The sequence below is a fragment of the Pieris rapae genome, chromosome 2 (genome assembly GCF_905147795.1).
Source record: "Pieris rapae chromosome 2, ilPieRapa1.1, whole genome shotgun sequence".
Taxonomy (NCBI): domain Eukaryota; kingdom Metazoa; phylum Arthropoda; class Insecta; order Lepidoptera; family Pieridae; genus Pieris; species Pieris rapae.
In genome coordinates, this window is record NC_059510.1 from 7,131,947 (window position 1) to 7,156,546 (window position 24,600).

A 24,600-nucleotide genomic window follows, 5' to 3' on the forward strand; every position below is an offset into this window, starting at 1 on the left:
TGATTTTGTTTAATGAGTATACACAATACAATTCCAGTATGAAGGATTCATAACCTCCAATCTGGTAGACACATTTTGTAAGTAAGTTATCCAATTAGAAAAAAATTCAATAACGATTCTTGTTGAAGTAATGGCTACAGACAGGGTAATTCTATTAAAAATTATCTTCTATAGGAACTTGATAATTTAGTTGAAGAATGGGCAGTTTAATATTTAACAACATAATTATAAAAACTATATCGGTTATGAGTTTTACTTCTGTAGTTTTAAGTGTGTAATGATATTTTAATTTTTTTTGTTCTATCTTTTATTTATTGCAATATATTATTTGTGTTTACGATTACAATAAAAAGCATCAATATTATAATACGCAAAAGCGATACAAAAAATGTCTCACTATAAGTTATCAGGTTGAAAATCTTAATAAAACCCCTATGAGTGACATTCCTTTTCGTATGGAAATTAGAGCATGAAAGTACGTTGTGTATTCCCAATCCATAAATATTTAATCGTTAATATCATTAAAAACAAATGCCTAAGTGGATTAGAACCTTAAATGTTTACTACTAGACGAAATCGACTTTTTATATAATACATAATTTCGTTTGAGCGGATCTCAACTTCAAATGTCGACAGTTGTTTATAGCAAAATATTTCGGTAACAATTTCACTATTTAAAATCTGATCTTACATCTTTAAACGAGCAATCCTTGTATATATATAATTAGAATATCGGAATAGGCTCCAACGATTTTCATGAAATTTAGTATATGGGTTTCGGGGGCGATTAATCGATCTAGCTGGGAATCATTTCTAGAAAATGTCATTTTATTCTGTCGGTAAGATCGAAATAAAAATTACAGTAAAACACAATTTATAAAAAAAATACCGAGGAAAGCTCGGTCATCCAGGTACTGTACTTTATTAGAAATAGCAACAACAATGAAATTTATAGTATTTACAATTTAAATAAATTTGCTGTGTACGATTGACGCCGGCAGTATTTCCTCGCTGTGTTGCGATACTTATTCGTTGAGCGAGGAAAGCAAGAGGTCTGTCACCAGTACTATCTACCAGGCGCCAACTTAAATCTTTAATTAGAGCCTGCGCCCAAAACTCTTCAAAAGGGATAAAATCGAAGTTGGAAAGAAGACACTTATATTTGACCCGTTAATTATTTTCCGCTCTTGCGCTATTGCTCTGCGGATGCCTCAACTTTTTTGCTTGTCCGAGGGATGTGAGATGGGGCAAACGTGTCCACACAAGTACCAAATCCATACCAAAGCCCGTCTCATCTTCCAAGGGATCAACGAAAATTAAATTAAAAATAAATAAAATCTTCTTAATTCCAAATTTAAATCTCTTAGGTATGTTTAAAATGCTAACAACCTGGTACGAGGGAACATACTACCAATACAATTGGGTTAAATGGTTTAAAGTGACTCTTACTGTCAGTCTGAATAGCCGATCTGAGAGTAATAATTTCCGATAATCATAATATCGTTACGTTTAATATACACATAAAAACCTTCGGCCTTCTGCAAGTAGAATAATACTACTTGCACTGGGTTTTAGCGTCGTATAAGTGGATAGAAATTTTAATTTGGTAATAAGCAATTATACTCAACATTCGGTTAGTTTTATTAATAATATTGCTTTATGCTATATGGGTAATGATTCTTTCATTAGTTGTTAATTTTAAATGTAGCTCCTATCGAAATTCGTATTAGTAATTCAGACACCGATACTTTTTTTATTTTATCCTCGTAAGACACCGATATATTGACATATTTATATGAAAAATAGTACTCAACTAAAGAAAGACAGTATGCTTACAGTAGTAGTAGTAATAATCTAAAAATAACTGTTTTATACTATATTACATATATTTGTTTAAGTTATTGGAAAGGCTTGTTAGATTGAACGCGCTTATCTCAAGAATTACTAGTTTGAATTGATTCAATTTAGTTTTTTTGTGCTATATCACGTCAAGATCAAATTAACGCGGGTTATAACTTGTTTATAATCTATGATTATTGTTCCTAATGCTCAAATTAATAGACAAGATCTTCGGTAGTAGAGTTATTACTTACGAAGTTTTTATATTTGTTTCATAACTATGAGAAAACTAATTATCAGTTGTATATGTAATAAATGATAATAATTAATAATTATAAAATAAATACTATAGGTAACAATTTTTGTTTTTATTTTAACATAAAAATTGATTGATATTTTTAATTAAGAGCTAATGGAATAATTTCATCATGCAAATTTTAATGATAGCGACGAAACATTCATTAGAATTAAATCCATTACCGGATAGCAAATTATACTTGACCTTTCGTGAGCTATCTTTAACTAAATTGATTTTAATATAGTAGCTGCCGCCAGCAGTTCTGTCAATGTATTGTTACAGATGTGATTATTTTAAATAAACTATCGTCTGAAAGGCTTAATCGGTCAATATATAAATACTGTTGGTTACGAATCAAAGAAAGAATTGTCACTCCTAAATAGACGCAAATGTGCGTCTTTCCACTTATAAAAATAATATTATTATTTTTGTTTCGGTACGACACCAAGTTTTTTTTATTATTACATATTTTAGTAAATATGTGGTATTAATAATAATTGCATTATCGTACAACTATTAATGCAATTGCAATCTTACGTAGGAGAAAGGAAGTTGATTCGTCGTGTTTCGTGCTGGTCAAAAGGGCAGACCCGTTGCTTTACAATCCGGAATCAAACGTAGAAACTCTTTAATGTGATGCTGTGTAGAAATTTTATTTATTTCGAGTTACGTTCGCTTGTGGTGAATAGTGATATTGTTGATTGAGCTATTACACTCGGTATGTTTGCAAGAGCAAATTGCATGTGAAAGCATGATTGTACTAATTCCTACAAGCTCTTAGTATTAATAATATCCCGTCGGCGTTGACACGGAATATACATATGCAAATTCTGTGTACATCTCTGGTGTTCAAAAATGACGTTTTGCCAATTGTAAGCTTTGCGCTCTAGTAAAGTAAATAAATGGTTTTGCAATCCAAAGGTTTTGCCTAAACAAAAAGGAGGTGATTGCAAGGGCCAGTAGGTGTTTACTTTACTTTTTACATATTTCTATTTTTTATTATTAAAGCAGTGTTGGCCTAGTGGCTTCAGCATGCGACTCTCATACCTGAGGTCGTAGGTTCTATCCCCGGCTGTGCACAAATGGACTTTCTTTCTATATGCGCATGTAACATTTGCTTGAACGGTGAAGGATAACATCGTGAGGAAACCGACATGTCTTAGACCCGAAAAGTTGACGACGTGTGTCAGGCACTGGAGGCTGATCACCTTCTATATATTTATTTGTATCACCACGCCTTTTTACTGTAGGGGTAGGTAGAGGTCACTGATCTCCACGTGCTACGATCCTGACTTAGCTCCCTCGCTTTATCCTCATGACATTCACCAGGTATACTCGAAGGTTCTAGGTACTTCTAATAAGTCTAGACTTTCTAAATTTGATCCAGATCCAGTAGGAAAAGGCCTACCCTAACCGATTCCACCATTCACTGTTGCCTTGTACACAACTCCTCATTCATCAGTTCTACATGGCAAAACCAACTAAGCATTCACTTTCGTATCCTTGTCATTATGTCCGCGTTTAACCCACACTGCCTGTGTATAATATGCCACCGTTAAATATCACTACATAACAATGTATTTTGTACAATTATAAATTGTCGAATAATTGAAAACAAGTGTCGACAGTTGGTACCAACTAGCTGTTATTTTCATACAAATTTAGTTTTCGACTTTCTACATACACTACTGTTAAGCTGTCTAGACCCCCAGCTGTGCTATTTGACAAAATTAAAAATATTTCAGATTATTTATAACTTACTATGGAAGCTATACTATTGTTTTTTTATTCTGTTAAGTAAGTCTTGACTACAAAAAATTAAAAGTAAGAATTCATTCGTCGCACCAGTTCATGGCTTTGTCATCGTCAATTTGACTAATCTACGTATATGACTGACTGTATTATGTCGTATGGCCGACGTATAAAAATCAATATTTTTAATTTTGGATATTTTTTGTGAAATAACATAATAATATAGAAGTTGTTTACTCTTTTATGATTTTTAAAGGTATGTTTAATAAGGCTTAATAATAAATAATAATATTATTTTATTTTTATATTGTCTTATAGCCATCTGTTAAATAACTTATTTAACGTCAGAAACTTTAGAATCTATCGAAAACCAACTGTCAGACTGTTTTAAAATATCGCGGGATAAATTATAATATAACGGCATATGAATGTCTATAAGATTAAAAGTGACATAAACATATACATAGCGCATAAGGTTTAACACAAACTATTATAAATATATATCAAAAAGTAAACAAATGAGTGTGTCACCAAGTTCAAGTTAGTAATTTTTTTATGATTTCTACTTAATACGTTATTGTCAGAAAAAATGTCCTTACATTTTATAATAACTCTACGTAGACAAAAATTTCTCTTAGCGACGACTTATTTAATATTACCAAATAATTTGATATGGATAGTGTATATTGTATAAATATGTCGTAACTTATGCTTAAAGGAGTTTAGATTACGATGGTTTACATTTAAGCTTGTATAGCTTCTTCTAAAGCATATACAAGCGAACGATTAATAATTTAAAGCAATTTATTAATAAACATTGTCTGGTTTAAATGCTTACAACATGCTGTTCCTCAATAAGCCTCAAATCAATATGTAACACGTGTGTAATACAGCCATGTAGTGAAGTGTACACAAGTGTAAATTGGACGGGCTCCGTCTGGATTCTAGAACTATTCATTCGTCAGTATCTGTAGATAAAGGAATTCCAGAGAACTAGCAGGTATTTGTTATATAATTATATAGGATATGCATTTGTTGTATATTGTAGCAAGCATGTTTAATAGCAAAAGCTAAGATGTTACATCCATCATTGTCAGCATCTATTCTGATTTTATTTTTAAACCATAATAATTCCATAAATTTTAACCAGAAATAAAGTTTATTAAGGTCCTTAAAGAAAAGATCGTACCAATTCTTAAAAGGCCGGCAACGCACTCGCGAGCCCTCTGGCATTGATAGTGTTCATGGGCGGCGGTATCACTTAACATCACAAGCCTCCTGCCCGTTTGCCGCCTGTTCTATAAAAAAAAGGTTTAATGTTTTAATAAGTTTACTTGCACTTACGGCCACGGTGAAATTTTCTAGGTTTCTTAAAGCTATGTCTTAGAAATCTCAATATAAATTTTGTTGCTGCTTTGCTATCGCTAACAGTGTGTATATAAATAAATTTCAATTTAAATTCTGTTAACTTGTCTTTGGTGGTGATGGATTCCTGTTTCCTTCGAGTGCACTTGATCCCGATCATTCTCTTCTATGGGAAGTAAAGAATATGTGAAAATGCAATTGTGGGTTATATTAAACCTAGCTGAACTGGCAATCGTCGTTTTGCCATGTATATCATTTATGGTTATTGTACCGGAATTTTTTGTAGATATTTATAAGATATACAATTACTTAGAACATTTTATGGTTCTATCTTTAATAGTTTAGGCAGGGTACGCAAAATAGTAACTTTTTTGGTTGATTTTTTACACCTTGTGTCCAAAAAACCCTCATATCTTACGGAACCCTATTTTTGTTATGTATATATAAGTATAATGTAGCTTTCGAATGGTGAAAGAATTTTTAAAATCGGTTCAGTAGTTTATGAGCCTATTCATTACAAACACAAACAAACAAACAAACAAAGTTTTCCTCTTTATAATATTAGTGTAGAAAAACAACTACGAAATCGGTACGCATTTTGCGCGCTTAAACTCATTCCATAGATAACTAATTCCATGCGCTATCACGTCACGCCAGCCACCTGTACATGTCAAAAGCAAACTGACAATCCTCACCCCTTTTCACTGTCAGCGATCACAACTAACATACAAATAATTACCAGTCTAAACTGAAACGATTAACTATCCCTCCGATATGGATATAAATAGAAATGTTTCGACATCTGTACCACATTAATTAACTGTTCTTATAAACTTGCTAATTGCTTAATTATGTAGCATATTATGTAAATATCAGACTAAAAAGTAAATCCTGATAATGTTCTGCCCACATACATTTCCTCCTTTATTCGTATTTCGTGCCTAAATAAGATAAATCTGATGAGACCTTGTAAATATAATGAGTGGTATACGACCGGCGGATAAGACGGTTTCGCGATAGCAATAAATAATTACCGCGTCACGGCAAACTTACCTTTACGTGCGTAATTTACGAACGTGTGAATACTCTTATCTGTGTAATGAAACGTGAGCTTGCTACCACAGAGTAAGAAAACTTCATGGTGTGAACTATGGTAATGTAATAAAGGATTGCTCGAACGATAATATTGTCTATTTGCGCCCTCGCTCGTTCGGTAAGGAAACATCGTGAGGAAACCACATATCTCAAATCCAAAATTTGTCGACATGTGTCAAGCAGAAAGCTGATAACCTACTTGTCTTTGAATTGAGAATGATCAAATATAAAAGTCTATGGCCAAGGACCATATAGGGATGTAGCGTCTCTGAATTATTTATTATTATATCTGTTTAGTGAAAAATCTATTTTCGAGTTTGCGAATATGAACAAGATTTTAATGATTGCTTGGTAACTACATTATGACATCAGTGTCGATTTCAAAAGAACCTAAATCATTTATTTAAATAATTGAGACTATATTATTATGCATATCATATAATTAATTTTAAGACGTAGAAATTAAAATACGTACGTACAATGCTGATGAATAGTTTAATAATTAAATTAATTATTGTATAATCAACAAGAATAATTGTACCTATCTTTGCAAATTGATAGGATGTTCTAGGCAAATGATGACTATAATTTGTATTACATTCAGGTTCATTACGGGACATTGGCAATTATGCCTTGGCTGAATCGGCAATTATTTAGATTTGTCTTTGACTTATTATTGAAATAAAATTATTTTTACAAAACATATTTTTGTATTCTCCTATATTTCTCTAATCTGTATGTAGTGTTATTGGCCGTTAAATATCCTTAAAAAAGTTATTATAAATTTACAGTACTTATTAGTCTTAAGATAGATCGCAATGTAAAATTTTGTCTTTGTGCACAAACCATTGGTAAAATTATTAAAAGCAGGTTTGCGTGTTGATATGATTTTTATCAAACTTACGGGGTCAAAGTCGAAAACTTCTTTGGTTTCAAACTTTTAGCAGATTCGTGTAACTATAAACTGTTGATTGCAGTTTTGTAAGTTTTACTACTGCGTAAAAAAAGTATTAAACTTAAGATATTCATGAAATTTTAACGATCCTTAACGTTTTTATTTCGTAATTTATGTTCAGTTAATTAAGAATTACAATAAAAAAGTTAATTACTATAGAGCAATGTTGGCCTAATGGCTTCAGCGTGCGACTCTCGACCTGAGGTCGTAGGTTCGATCCCCGGCCGGCCCAATGGACTTTCTTTCTATGTGCGCATTTAACATTTGCTCGTATGGTGAAGGAAAACATCGTGAGGAAACCGACATGTCTTAGACCCAAAAAGTCGACGATATGAGTCAGGCACTGGAGGCTGATCACCTACTTGCCTTTTAGATTTAAAAATGATCATGAAACGGATTCAAAAATCTGAGGCCAAGACCTGAAGAGGTGGTAGCGCCACTGAGTTTTTTTAAATTAAAATTGTGTTTGTCTTTCTTAGTTTAATATAACTATAAATCTAACCCATATGTTGCTCTTCCAGTAAAATATATCTTCTATCGTTCTAGTAAGTGTAGCTAAAGTCTCTTAGGTCGTATTACTAACAAAATGAGGTCTATAAAGTCATACAAAGTAAGGGTATAATAAGCCTTAAGTATGAGATCAAAGATGAGGTTCCTAAACAAATAAACTTATATGACTATGACGTAACTTGAGATAAATTATCAAAATTTAACCATTTTTTGTTTAAGAACCTTACAAAGTTCGACCCTTGTAACACTCAACTTGTTAAACTTTTGGGATATGTGGAGAATGCTAGTGCAGCACCCAGATATCGATATTTTAGATCAAACAAGAGAAATTATTCCAAGCGATTTAAGTTCAAAGAGGCGAGGTTAAAAGTTTACAACTCACAAAGTTTTTTGCAGAATTGAAAAATTCACGATGTTCGTCTTAGAATTTTAATGATTTACTTCATTTCAGAGATAAAGACTTCGGACTTTGTTCTATATTTTATTCCTTTCAACTTTCAACTTTCGTTTTTACGTTTACAAGAATTTTGTTAAAAAATAATTTCCAATTTGGGTTGATGGACATTAATATGCATATAACAATTAAATATTTATTTAACGTACACAATATAATACTTAAATAATATAATGTTAAAAGAACTTTATTTCTCATTACAAAAAAAATATATTTTATTTACATGAGAAACTTAATAATAATGGGTATATACAAGCGAGATACACGTCGCCATGAGCCGTCTTAATTTTAGTCCACTGCGTTCATTCTAACACGCATCTTTACTGCCTTTTTGAATTTGTAAAACACTCTATTTACTCTTTCATTAAATATTATAAAAATTTTGTTTATGGCATGAAATTATGTTTTGCATAGTCAAAAAAAGGTGAGCAGTGTTAGCCTGTAGTATCTTCAGCGTGCACTCTCATCTCTAAGGCCGTAGGTTTGATTCCCGGCTCAGCACAAATGCACTTTCTATGTGCATATTTAATATTCGAAGGACAGTGATGGAAAACATCGTGAGGAAATAAGTACTTACTAGAATAACAAATCAAATAGATACAGACATCTGAGGCCTAGGTAGGTTGTAGCACCACTGATTTAAAAAAAAAAGGAAAATACCAAAACATTATGTAATCTGAGAGGGTTGTGTTTATCGATGTCAATTGAACATCACTAAACACCGGTACCCGTACCTAGTACTTACTCCCAATTACCTGTAATAACTTTGATGTTTCAACTTGGGTAATATACCTAATCTAATGTGCTATAATTTACCCAGGTTTAATATCCTCACATCATATTAATTTGGACAAAACATTTTATGGTTATGTTTCTTTATGTTTGTTCTGTATCTTTGTTTTTATAGCGAATCCTAAGTGAGATTTATTCCTTCTTTTTTACACTTGTACTTAGTATAATTTTACAGGGTTATAGCTAGCAATTGGGGTTATACGAGGCTTTTTAAGTATTCTATATAATTTATAAGGCTTAGAGTGCATTGTTTTTATGTTAAAATCTATAAACATTGCAAGTATACAATTTACAATAATTATTTATAGACACGATTTAGAATCACTATATTTATAAAATAGTCTTGTTATTTGGTAGAAAACTTGGTAGAAAGGTAGCTTAGAACCTAGAATCGTAATATGATACTGTCTCTGTGGGACGTGACGTGAACAAAAAATCTAAAAATTGTAGCCTGATAATAAAACAAAAAAAGTCGTTTATCACAAGGTGCTTCACTAAGGAGTGTATCGCATACACCAATTTAACTAGCTAATAAAGGATCATTAAAATGTTTACAATTTACAATTTTATATAATAATAAAATACAAAATCTGCTCATTTACTGTCCAAGGTGGAACCAAGTTCGCCGGGTCAGCTAGTTTTATATAAAGTATAATTACACAGGAGATTATTCGAGTATTTCTTAGATTTATGAGCGCCGCCTTCGACAAAATTCTATAATAAAGACTCATTGACATTTAGATATCAACATTTATTTATTAATATTGGTAACTATGGTCAGTTATAGATGACAATATTAAAACAAAATGTATAACAAGAAAGTAACGAACGCTCAGCATCAAAAGGCAAAACAACATCACACAAAATTATAGTAAAAACAAAACACTATTGTTATATACTAATCACATAATTTTAATACATCACATCGATCTTGAAAATATAAGCTACATATATATCCCATAATATATGTAGCTTATATTTTCAAGATCGATGTGAAGTGAAGTGATTAGTAACGATAGCAGCAGTATCTCATGCACTTAGACTAATCCAGATTTATTCACCCTGGACCGCGGTCATCCATTTTAGGCTGCTCCCTAAGGGATGAGCGCCACACTCAAGCTATGGCCGAGATACAAATAAATCACAGAATCATAATATTTCCATTCAAATATCACACACATGCACTTGAAACAGGTTGTACATGAACAGTTGGTACATGAGATCAGTATGCAACGTCAATTAATAATCAAAATATAAATTGTTCTGAATTGATATTTTTAAGATACCTAAACAGAAACATGTAGAACTTACTTTATAACTTATGTAAAGAGTCAGTGTGTATGAGTATGAATTGCATTTAGATTCGGTTAATTCAAATTATCTATAGCTTATCTTGTAATACACGACGATCTTTATGACCACTGACCCGGTCGCTCAGGTCATTATTTTGTATCTTTATATTTAAGCCCGGTCCGTCCCGGATAAACCAATCCGTTTTTTTTTGCTATAATTCGAAACATTGATCTTTTGACGGATCCCCAGATTAAAAATAACGATATACGATCAAAGATATAAGATCAAAGATATAATATATATATAAGCTATATATGTTCTTTTTTACATATACCTGTTGACCCAGACAGTTTCTTCGACACATCATTTAAAATTAACAAAACAAGTTAAGCGTGAGCAAAACTCGAAACTTATTTATTAAATGGCCCCAAAGTTTTCACTTTGAAAAAGTTTCACAAAAACGGGCACAAACAAAGTTGGCGTATATGAAACATTCCTACTTTAACGGTTTTAAACAGAGCGGCTGTTTACATTTTTTTGTTCTTGTTTATTCCGTTTCAAATTGTGAACTGTGCGCGCTGAAAGAATTTGCTTTTATATTAATGTTCAGTGTTTTATACGTACTGAGAAATGCCGAGGAATTTTTCATGCAATCAACTTATTCGCGGCTATTGTCTTGCTTTTGCTTGATCCTTCTGTAATGGCATTTAAAACGCAAATACACTTCGATTGAATATATATGGAATTCAAAAGTAATTTAACTTTAGAATACAACATTTATTTTTCCGATCAACTTTTAAGATTATTAACATTACACCACTTACAATCTTATAAAAATAGTACCAACATTCTATTTCTTGAGGCAAAATAGTTTACCTTTATCTCTTCTTGTCAGAAGGAGGCTTATTTTAAAATAAAGGGGAGTTTTAGACTGTTTGTAAGTAATAAAGTGTATTTCTTTTAACGAAGTATTAAAGGCTTTATGTTATATTGAGAGATTGGATTATTTTGGATATATTTACTTTATTTCCACTATTATTTCGTGTGCTTTACGGTTCCCTCGACTAAAGATGTCATATGAATGATTGCACCAATTGTAGGCAGCTTAGTTCCAAATATATTTCCTAAAGCTCCTACCTAGTGACTTGTATTTCAAGTACGTTGCAAGATTACCAAAACATTTCTACGTATATTCACAAACTTGCCTTTTATACCATAAAGTTTAGACGAGTAAACGTTCTTAAATCTATTAAAATATTCATAACTTACCTACACCTTATATACGAGGATATATATATGAGGATGCAAAACTTCGTGTTTTTTTTAATATACTCGTATTTAGACATAGACATTTTATTTATTACAAACAAAACACACACACATAAATACACAACACAGCAGTAATCAAAGAGAAAAACTTAAATAAAAGATATAAAGAGAGGTATATTATTTTTTCCCTTTCCCCTTCGGTCCGTCTCAAGCATATATTGCGTGTGTGCTGTGGCTGTAAATGGCCCTGGCTCAGCATTATGCTGAGGAGCAGAGTGTTCCACAGCGCTGGTCATTCTGCCAGAGACCACATCAGCTAGTTTGCGCCTCAGTCGTATTTCAACTATCGCTTTCGATGAATCTTAAACTATATTAAAACCGATTCCTCTGTTTCTATAAACAATTGTATAAATACCATGTATTAGGGACGCCTTCCTCCACAATTAAAAAAGAACTACATTAAAAATAACAAGTGTTAAAAAAAAGTTTACATTTATTTAGCTTATTGCAAATCCGAGGGGCGCAGTGTTGATGTCAACAGTACCCCGTCTCTCGGGAATTCAGTGATCAGTCGCTATGGAACGTTTCTTGGAAGCAAACCGCGCATTGCAAGAATTTTACAAAAATAGTAATTCTGCGTCTGTAGCGCGTAGAAATACAGTATTATAAGTATAGTTTTCGCCACTTAAATTATGCGCCACACATTCTTCATATTCGAAAATGGGTCAGGAGTTTGAAGAGACCGGTACCAATGATCTAAAGCTGCATCCCTACAAAATTTAATTGTGTAAAAGTGCAAGAATTAAAGCCCCAATATGACAGTCAGGCTTGACATCGTTAATCAGGTTTGTTTACCAACATGTTGTTTTCGAATGAAGTTCATATTCATCTTAATAGACACCTAAATAAGCAGAATTGCCAATAGACTAGAGTGAGTGTGTGGGCTACGATGTCAGCGCGAAGAATTATCGGCCATTACTTTTTTGAAGACGAAAGGGATTGCACAGTTAAAGTCAATTCAGAGCGTTATGTGAAAATGTTAGACTAGTCCTTGGTGTCTAAACTTCAAAGGTTTCCTGTTTATAACCAAAGAACATGGGCCCAGGAGGACGGAGCAACGTCACACACATCCTATACGTCTCTGCCACGAGTTCGTAAATCTCAGGCTCATTGATCTCCAGAAGAGTTGATAAAAATTAGCCTCCACGCAGTCCTGATTGACCTATTGAGTTTTTCTAATGGGGTTATCATAAATCTAAAGTCTACGCATATATGACTTCTCTGGCGCAATTGATAAAAAATATCCGTCACGAATAGCAGCCATCATTGAGTTCACCTGCCATAAGTATAGTTATTGTTCGATTAAATGAGATGCCACGAACGCGAGGGTCTAAATTTGGCTGTATTAATTAAGAAATAAAATACCAAAATATGTTCTTAAAAACAACTGTGTTCGTAGTATTTCAGAGAATATATAATAAGTATAATAGAAATATGTAGAAGCCTCTGAAGATCTGGATAGGATTTGGATATTTCAGAACCATTATTATTTCAAGTTTCCCTTCACCTTTTGTTTTAAAAAAGTATGAATGGAACTGATATAAATGAGGCCCATTGGGTGCTTGACGTTTTTACGAGTTCAATACATCTTTCTAATATAAAACTAGCCAGCCAAGTTTACTAGATAACAACAGTTGTTGTAACAACAGTGTTCCAGAAAGAAACAAAACAGAACATTTTAAGGGCAGTAGGCTAGAAAGAAGCAATAAATCAAAGTCTTGTCGTAGAGGGCGATCGTTTTTTTTAATTATAAAACTGTGGGGAAAGTTTTAATAATGTCCCCAACGAAGACTAAAACTTCTACGTACCGACTGTACTTTTCTAATTAAAATTGTTTCATAGCACTGAAAATAATTAAAAATATCACTAAACGAGAATATTTTTATGAGTCTTATGAGTATTTAGTGCTTTATGAAAATAGAGTTTTTTTTAAAGCTCGTAAAAGTAGTGCCAATTATTGTAAGAAAGTTTGAAGATTACTTACAATTATAGAAATTGTTGCTTATGAGTTAAACCAAGAAATCCTTGAAATGTAAATAGCTGTAATGTTCTAGTGAATTTAGCCTGCGAATCTCATCTTTAAGGTCGTGCTCGCTTATTAAATTTATTAGAAATATATTTATTCACACTTCGTTGCAAAGAAACACAAATAACACAATACATAAAAATTACAGGGGATGCAACGGGCGGCCTTATCGCTAACAAGCGATCTCTTCCAGGCAACTCTAGTTGCTAGTTGCCTAGCTAAAATAATCAATAACCACGATACAGATACAGAAATATAAAGCGCAGACCTTAAGGGTTGTATCGCCACCGTAAGAAACTTTGAATTAGTAAGCTTCAACGTGACCAATTCGCCACACCATACAATTTTAAGAAATACGTAGTCTTAATATCCGCATCCCTGAATAATTTCAAAGGCTCGGCAACATGGTGTCGTTCATGTGTTTATATAGGTATATCACCGTATTATATACTAGTTTATCGCTAACCTGAATGTTTTGTTTCTTTGTTTTTCAGCTAAATGTTATACTAAAATACCACAGTAAAAATACTTAGACATGAAGCGGGCGCCATGGCTATTTTCTCTTTGTAAAATAGTTGTGAATTATCTACATAGGCCACTCGGGCATCTCGTCAAATTTGAAGCACGCTCGTCTGTTTACAACAAAGCTCCCATTCAAATATAAAACAGAAATAGACCGCAACACTAAATGTTATTCGGGCTATTTTCAGTACTCGATGGCCTCAACTTTTTTAGCTCTGCAATTACGTAAATGGTATATTATGCATTTCCATGGACTTGGGGTAGCCTTGTCTGCGTAAAATATTTGTTTAAGATCTCTCATAGCTGCAGATGGTAAGTTTTAAGAAACCCATCTTAAATAGAAGACGTTACTCCAACATTCATTTGAAAACACCCAAATATACAATATTCTCAACATGTAAGTGAGGTAATAATAAAATTGATTAAAAACGAATAACAGCAATCGATTTTTATGCTTGAAAAAAAAGCAATTCTACTATCAGAAAACTAATACATATTGAAAATGTTTTTATATTTCCTTGCAGTATCATGGTGCTATTACAGCAGTAATATCAGTTAGTATAGGAAATTAAATTATAGTTAATTATGACAAAATAAATAATTAACTATAACTTATAAACGACCCTTTAGTAAAAACACAAATATTAATTTTTAACGATATTTAAAGAGTTTGCCCCTTTAACGTTGAAAGAAATACATACATTTTAATAAATCTCAATTGATGTCGGTATTCTACATATGAAATTGAATAGAATCTAGTACTTAGTAATTTATGACAAAAAAAAGTTAATAATATATAAAAAAGTTAGTAAGTCAAAATTAAAGTTCGTTTTTTAAAGTTTGTCTTTGGCTGTAATATACAAAAGCCAAAGCATGATTAATTAAAAATATGGCTATAGTTCGCTTCGACAGTTATAGTTTTATCTTAGATACTTTCATTACACTAATTAAATTATATGGAGGAGTTGTTTACTAATTGGAATTGCTTTAATCAGTTGATAGTCGGTTTAAATCTATTTGCCAACTTTAACTGGGAAGTGTAAAAAAGAAATAAAATCTTACAGATACGGATTCAACAGTTGACGTAAACTAAAAATGTTATAATTTCTATATTATTCACTACATTACTTTTTAAAGAACAACGTATTGTGTCATATTTAACATTAAAAATTATTTATTACTTGTTTGATAAGTTTTTTAATAAAAGATTATTCATAATGATTCTACTTATTTTTACCTAATTATTACGTAGTATCTTACTCCTATGATACTAAAAAAAGATTCCCTGTGCTTCCTTTTTATATCGACGTTAAAAAGGTTTTCACAGTTTTAAGGACGTCATTAGTTAGTATTGTGACATAATTTTTATTATATAGCAACCGCAAAAAATGCTGATTCTACTATTAAAATATTATAAATAAAAGAGGTTTAAGTATAGTATGAAGCGAATCCAACCCTGTTCAAATAAACTTGGAAGCCATTCTTTCTTAGAGTGAATTTCAATAGAAGTCAGTACAGTGTCGGCCGCGGTAATTAATAAGGAAGTTTGGACTAGTTTCAGCTTGGGAATTCTAGATATTTGCATTGGGATTTCAAGTGGTTAGTATTGTGAGAATTGTAAGAATACTTAAGGATATATTGTATGAGGCGTCTGATAATATTGGTTTAAAGAATTTCAGGTACAATATTAATAAAACTAACAGACTTTTACGGTTTCTGACGTGGAATTAAAAGAAATCGAATACGTTATCTATTATTATTATATATATTTGTAAATGTGTAATGTATTGCAGATAAAGTTTAAACAGGTAATTGTTTACCTTGAAACTAACGCGACTCCAGGTTTAATCTGTGAGGATATTGTTTGTACCAAGGATTTTTGATTTAGAACATTTATTTTACTCTTTCTCTTTCCACCTATATTAATGCTATAAGAAATAACTAGGACATATTAAGGTACGAGGACGATTCTTTAGTAAGCCAGTCAGGTTAATGTTTTATTTTCTAAGGTGAATATATTGGCGGCGGTTTTATGCCCTTTATTTATTAGTTCTGAAATAAAAGCAACTTAATTAAATTAGAAGCACAAACAAAAATATAAACGGCATAAATTAATGTCTCATTTTCAAATAAAAATATAACAATCCATCCACATGACTATTTAATGTTAAGACTAGTTTTTATTGTATAAATTTCTTTTTTCGTAACATGTTAATTATCTTCCACGCTGGTAATTGCGCATATTTTCTAGTAAAACATTTTTTCAACAGCTGTCAACTGTCATTTCGCCGCGGATACGGCGGGAGCAGAGAACCACTAAATGTCAGAGTTTATTTTTATTTCCATTATTTATGGATGCATTATGAAAGAGTTTTTATGGACTTTGATTAACTGGTTATTGCTCTATGCCTTTATGAACTAAGCCTATTGACATTTAACTAAGTAAGTTTTAAACTTAGAATTCGAATATTTGGAAGGCTAAGCGACATGTTTATAATATATAAATAATTTAATATATAATAAATTTATTGATTATAATAATAAAATAAATTTATTGATTATTGATTTAGGTGAACTTTTCAAAAAAGTTAACCTTTCTTATCATCTTTTAAATTTTCTTTAGTTCATATGTTGTTGTATACTTGTCTATGCACGACCTATATATGTACTAACATAAGATGAAACATAACTTGTAAATAAAGTCCTTTTTCTTCCATCTATTAAAAAAAATTCGTACATTGATTATGCTGTAAGTATGTAACAACTTGCCATTTTTGGTATATTTACGATTAATAATGTATGAACATTTATTAAATCAAGCACATAAAATGTGTAGTATTCACAGGGATTTCGAAAATCCATCATCTTTTCAACGCGCGACATATTTTTTTTGATTATTCCATTTATAAGAATAATATTGTGTTTGAGGAAATTCATTGCTTAAGAATTTTGGGGAAATCTCGCGGTAGCTTTGAAATTTGAGTTATCCTATTAAATATTTGTATTATCTGCTCAGCTCTCATATTTTATTTATTACGCCGAGTTTTTCTGTAACTTTAAGAGTGTATCTAACTTTGTTTTTAGTACTACTTTTTGTTGTTTGATTTCAATTTATCTTCCCAATAACTATCATAGTGATAAAGAATATTATAATAGGCTTCTCATATTATCCGTTGTTTTGAAACATTATTAGTAGATAACTTGTCTACAGTGAAATTCAAACATTGTTTAAGCTGTTATTTTAAAAGTTATAAAGTATTAATAACCTAAATTAACCACGAATATCTGCGTAAATTCTTTGTATGAAAAATATTAGTTTAGCTCGTAGACCGTTGAGTGCTTAAAGAGTTTTCATACAAAATTATCACATAGACTTTGCATTTGAATTAAAAATACGAAACCAACATAAAGCAATACTTGAAAGTATTGAACGAAACATTTTGTGTATGTCTACAAATAAAGATTAGGGTGATACACCCAGAAGAATAATTAAAATATTATGAGGTATATTCCTGGTACATAGGTGAATGAAGAATGAGGAATGAATGAACGTTGAACGACCACAGGTTACGATTGACTGACTCGAGTTAATTGACTTTCGTTTCAACTGCGCTGTAATCTATTTTGTAATAATTTTGCTTAAATTTTGTTTGGTTTAAGTTACATAATCGAACTTCCAAAGTTTTTAGTAGGTGGTAATTTTAAGATACTTGTATCACAATTTTTATGCACCATGGTGGGTGAGTATTAAAATAAAAGTCCTATATAAATACTTGGTACATATATTTAAAACAAAAATAAGGTGGCTTATACCTAACTAATATTTTATAACAAAATAACTAAATTCTGACAAAGTTAACAATATCGGGAGAATTATTTTACGATCTGCGAGGGAAACCGCCGGCAGAAATTAGCAATATTTTTATCTTGCATACAGCATAAAGGTTGCCATATAAAGGGCTTATGTGAGTACGGTTAGCGACAAAAGAACGTAAGTGGTATTTGTTGTACCATTCCCCATTGTTGCCAGCTTTTTATTTAACGCATCGGGGTTTTTCTGCTGATTTTCCCCCTTTTATATTGCGAATGTTTTTAGATTATCGTGAAATGAGACTTATGATGTGAAAAGGTATTATATTATTTGTTAAAGCTTCAAATGTTTACAATATAAATAGACAAGATAATTGATTAGGAAGTTCTGTAAAATTAATTGATTTACAGGGTCTCATTTTATGACTGAGTTCTTGTATAATCAAATAGTTTTTCTGGAGATTAAAAACTATGTAGTGAGTTTTTTGCCAGTTCTTCTCATCCTTTCTACGACCTTGGTTTGAGTACTGGCAGTCAATTATGTAAATTTAACTTTTTATTATTTTAGTATATTTATATCATTTAGTAGCTTATTGTATACATAAGTGTACGTCAGTAATATTGTAACTTTAAATATATATAATAGAAGGCTTAAGGTTAAAAATATATTTCAAAAATGAAAAGCGACTAAGTTCAGAAAGTTTTCTGCACTTTTCCTAGAACATTTATAGTTCGAGAGCACAGATTATATTTGAAGGGTTGTGACGTCACCGATAAGGGCGGAACATTAATTCGTCTCCGAAATAAACGCCAGCCCATTACTCTTTCCCGCCATTTATCTGTGTCCGCTTTTGTCGTTCTGCTTGAAAAATGTCCACTTTAAAGTTCAAGTTTGTAATAAAACTATTTGAATTGTGACAGAAGGGTTAAGTTTTATGTTCGCGATTAGTCCGCGATACCATTTTGACATCTTTGATAACAATTTATTTTCAATTATTGTGACTATATTTATATACATCCTATATACAAAAGACCCGCTATTGCTAAATTATGAGGAAGATTCAATTTTTATGAATGCTCGCCCACATGCAAGAAGTTGGGTTCGTTTAGATTTGCCAGCTTGAAGTCCTGACTTCAACACAAATTGATCATTCTGTTGAAAATGACAGTTCGTGTCGAAAAATTGTCAAACAAATTTAGTTTAACATACACCACTCAAGGCATCAGGCTTCAGGCAGCTAAAAATAGTCATTATAGTCAGAGTATATAGGAATTTCTCACAACGTTATTAAGAACAAAGATGTGATTTTCAAACTTTATTTAATTAATCAAAGAAATTGTTGTCTTAATTATCGACCACTTTTTATTGTTTTTAGATTTAAGAAATGAATAAAGAAATTATAAAAGTATTCCCAGAATACACTTTACACGTATTAATTTACACGATTAGTATACAGACTGTGTAAGACAATTATATTTTATTTAATAACTGAAATCGAACTTTGAACGTAAATTTTCTTAAGTACCCATTATTTTGTTCAACAGTTTATATATTGTATTAATTATTAATAAGATTACTTTTGAACTATAATGACACAACAGTGTTGTCAGCATACAACACTGTTGCGTCATTATATCGTCATGTCAAAAAGGTAATTTTGGCTTAGTTCTCTTTCCACACATTTTCTAAAAGCGCGACGGTCAAACAGCTGTACTTAGCCGTACTAGTCGTTGATTACATTATCTCTAATGGTACAACGTAATGCATCATTTAAGGTACTATACAACTGATCTACCAAATGCCTATTTGTTAACAACTGTTTCAGAGTATAAGAGAGTGACATATCTTTTTTTTATCTCTCAGGATCTGATATATGTTAGGAATTCAAAGAAACCGTAAGGTCTGTTTCGTAATCATTTCATACATCAATCCTCTTTGCCCGTAACACGCAGTTGACTTTTTTGGCTCTTATGTAAACCGGTTTCCAATGAATGAGAGGAGTGTTAAATCACATAGACCGTCGGTTGGTACACAGCCGGGGTTCCAACCCGGACCCGGACGCGGACCTCAGAGATGAGGGTCAGATGCTCAAGCTACTTTTAAAGAAGGTGTGGTTAACATCCCTTATTTTGGACGCATAGACCGCTGCTTCCCGCATGGATACTTTTAAGGTGGCGAGGATTTAATGGGCGACGCACCCATTAAATTCTCGCCAGCTTAATACACCATCTCGCATCTTCTTTGATTTTTATGACTGCCTCGCAGAAATTGTAAAAAAAAACCAGGCCAACACTCTTCTTAAAATTTAATAATCAAAGTACCACATCACTTTCGTAGGTTTAGAACAGCTTTTGTCTCGCCCCTTCTCTTCACTCACTTTTCGTCTCGTTTCTGAATTTCTATATCAAAAAAATCTATTTACTTGACAAAGCATATAACATATGTTAATCACTGATAATATCTTCAAAACTATTATAGTTGAATAGTTTTGAGTTTATCCATCTCAAACATTGAATGAGCAGTGTTAGCATAAGGGGAGGGATAATTCGAGACTCTATTACTGAGTATTACTCCCATATGTCAAAACCGTATTGGATTTCGACGTGTTTGTGTTTCGCCTCTGTCAAATTTCGTTTCCGCTGAAACATATTAGAATTTTAGTTACGACTGTACATTTTTTTTATAAGTAAACATTTAGTGTGCGATTCTTATATGGGCTGTACATGAATAAATTTGTTGTAATTAATAAAAAATAAAAAATAAATAAATAGCAGGCCTCTCTTTATGACGTACTTACGTACACACTTTCGATTACATGTGTCAAGCACTGAAGGCTGAGTACTGAAAGTATTATGAATGAGACCTAATAAAGTACCTTCCCCATGCCAAAGGTTACACAACTTAATATATATTTGTCTTTCTTTTGTTATAATAGTGTACACATCTCAATACAATGTGAAGCACCCTGTTTAAGCATTATGAATAGTAAATAGGCGTTAGCTTGCCACACGCGCGTTATTTAAACACTGCTAAGTTGCCAGGTGTATACAGGCTGTGTCATTAAATATTATTATTAAAAAAAGGATAATTTAAATCCAGTCTTAATTCATCAAACAATTTTTTGATTCATTTAAAAATCTGAGGGATCGTGTGATTTTTATGACAGAGATTTGTCTTACTGCCCAAATTAATTAATGAGTCATAAATTTCAATAAGTTCAATTATATCTGTAACCGCTATAGGCCACTAGTAGATGAGTAGGTGAAATAAAGAAGATAATTCAATGTTTAAATTATATTGAACTTTGAAAGGTCCAGAGGTCGGCAACCAGGTTGGGTGAAGTGAAAACGGTCGTCGACTCTCCGACTCTCCGTCGACTGGCCGAAGCACTAAGAATTCATTAAAAACGTTTCATCTAAATTTAGATGAAATTCTGTGAGCATTTATGGCAAATGATGAGTTTTACCTATAGTTTCAAATTGTTTGCCGAATGCTCAAGTGTTATTGAGCGTAGCGTCACGATTCCCCTTGGAGATTTAGACAATTCACTCAGGTAACTCCCCCTATATAATATTTCTCATACAAACACAAGTGCTCGTATTTACCTCGCATACATTAGAATATATTATCAGAACAAACTTACACGTTAACTACTGTCACAAGTAAACACTAACTTAATTCTAGTGCCAAAGATCGGTAGGAGAGTGAATATTTAAGTTTTAATAAATTGGAAAATGTAATTTAATTTTATATTGCTTTAGGCTAATGAGCCTACGGGTCTATTTAACGCCCGAACCCAATAATTAATTTACAATCTCAGATTGAATACATTTTGAGATCAGACCGAGACAGTCGATTGATCTCCTATCTGCATCCCAATAACGAAACCGTACGAAGACAATCCATTTTTGGCGACAGATGTGCTTGTAACATTAAATTTTTCAAATTATCGTTCTTTTAACAATATATCCGTGTGCCGAGCTGCCAATGCAAATAAATAAACATTATTCTTTAACAATTATGCTTCTGAAGCCAGAGGCATATTATATATTTTTACAGATATGTCATCCTAAAACTACTACTTAGTGCTACGTGTATTATGACAATCTTAATTAAGGTGAATGTAATATCCCAATTCAATTTAGATCTTCTGATAGTACCTATATATCAATTGTCTGAATGATGGGCTGCTATAGATCTATATAATTATGTAATACGATTAGTTCATCAGACGTACATTAATTATAATAGTGTTAATTAATTTAATTTAGTACCTGCTAACGGCGAGTTGGTTGCTATGTGATTGAAAGTTGATATTATTAACTTTATACAAATGTTGAAAGTTTTATTTTGTTATACAAATAAAAATAAAAAAAATAAAGTACGCATTTTATAATACGAACACTAACCAGACTATTCTATTCTAATAACTAATTTGTTAACTTAGTTGTTTAGCTTCATCAGTCCAAATCCAGTCGTTGCCAAGGGTTACCGCAGATCTCTGCGTCAGTTTATATGACCTTTTGTCAGGCGTCACCCCCCTATTCTTTACCAGATTATCGTTTGACTACGCTACGACTTTAATGAAACAATAATCAAGGTGCAATGGGTCTAGCCTTGACAATCAAGAACCAGCAGATCCAACAAATCAAACTCGATGAAAATTATATAACTAATTAACGTATAATACTTTCTCCATAATCGCGGAAAGTACATAATAACTTCCCAATAAGGGACAATGATAAAGTTTAAACTCGAGCCATTCATGTAACATAAATCTGGCACACGACCAACTTTTGTGAATACACTGTTTTTGAAACTGCTAATTATAACGAGAACTGAAGGGCGTTTGTTATAAATTTTACTAACATTGTGAATACTAAGTCTTAATAGGGCATTATATTTTTATAATTTACTTCAAACGTTTAATATTTGGCTTAACAGACTATAGATATTTGTTATAGTTATGTTTGTTTTATAATGTTTAGGATATTTAAACATTAACGAATAATAAAGGCCTATGATATAATTAGATAAACATATATCGTGTTGCATCTGTTATACTTGAAATGTCGTAGACCAATGATCATAGAACAAAACACGGCATCGTCTAAACTCTAAACTACTGTTTTACATTACTACTTCTGGAAGTGAAATGGAGGGAATGATCAAAGCAGCAATAGTGTTTCTAGTACAGGAATTCTTTTCAATAATAATATAATTCAAACATAAGTCTAGGTAAAATTTTAAAATAGGACAGACAGAAATGGCAGATTTTTTGTAGATTTTTCTATATTATTTAAATAAAGTTTAAGGCTTCACATGGAATTACAATTCAGTAAATTGCTAGACGTCATAATAGTTTTAAGTGTTTGTTGTCAAATGATTAACCACTTTTCTATTTCATTTATTTACGATAAACAAGTTATAAAGTAATTTCGTGAAAATCATCGTGAAAAATTTAGTGAAAAGCTCAAATTCTAAAATAAAAATGTGCTTTGATACAGTTTATTTATTTATTTAATTATAAGTATCATATACTTAAACCACTACGCTCAGAGTTAGAACGGTGAACCAAATTGTGGTCGAAGTGGAATTGAAGCTACCCTTTTTGTCTTTAGTAAAACTAACGAAAAAACCCCGCAAGGTCGACTAAGCCTTCAATTCGACGAAATAAAAAACTCGTTACCCAAAATTATTTTACGCATCGCTTGACGAAAACATTTCGATGAAAAATTGCCTCCAATAGAGGTGCCTTACCAAAATTACGTAATAACATACAAACATGATACAAAATATAATATAAACACTAAAATAGGTCGGTTTAAGTGCAGTAAAAATGTTAATGGTTTTTATAACACCATTTGAACAAAAAAAAATTATTAGCTTTAATGTATTCGAATTACACAAAAGTACTCAATGGATTTCGTCTCTTATTTCTATTTAGATTATATTATGGAGTAAATTTAGGTCTATAATGTGTCTGTTAGTCTGTCGGTGCAAAGAAAGGCAGTATGTCAGTGTAATATCAGGTGACACGCGATGCAATGCGAAAATCGGCTAATTAGGCCATTATGGTCTGTTCATACTAATCCTATCTATTGTAATGCGTACAATAAACCTTAACTTATGCTTGTCACGAAATTGTCCACGTTATCAACAATAAATAAATTATTATTTTGCGTTAACCTATGTTTTGGGTTTGTCGTTCTGCATTAAAAACATTTGTTATTATTTTGATTCTAGACAGTTTATTTTCGTAGGAAGCTCTTCGAGAATGTAATACAAGGGACATTTAAAATTCTATGTGTTATAAAATTCTATATAGTATTGTAGTTCGCATACAATATTCAAGTCGAGGCAGGCGGATAAGCAAACAATGTCATATTTCATAATCCGTCTTGATACGTGCTCTCTACATGAGGAATGTCTTCAATGCTCGAGTTGCCATTTTTAAATAATTACCCGTGACTTAGGGCCGTAACAGCAGCGAGTATATTTTTTTTTACAAAAATAATTTTTCAGTCTTTTTAGTTTATGGACATGTAATTTATGATTT

The 24,600-nt window shown here is 31.8% G+C and overlaps 1 protein-coding gene across 1 annotated transcript in view; it reads left to right on the forward strand.

The window, feature by feature from the left end:
• The window catches only part of LOC123690063 (alpha-2C adrenergic receptor-like), a 134,573-nt gene that overhangs the window by 248 nt on the left and 109,725 nt on the right, over window positions 1–24,600 (forward strand). The gene's annotated exons all lie outside the window — the stretch shown is intronic.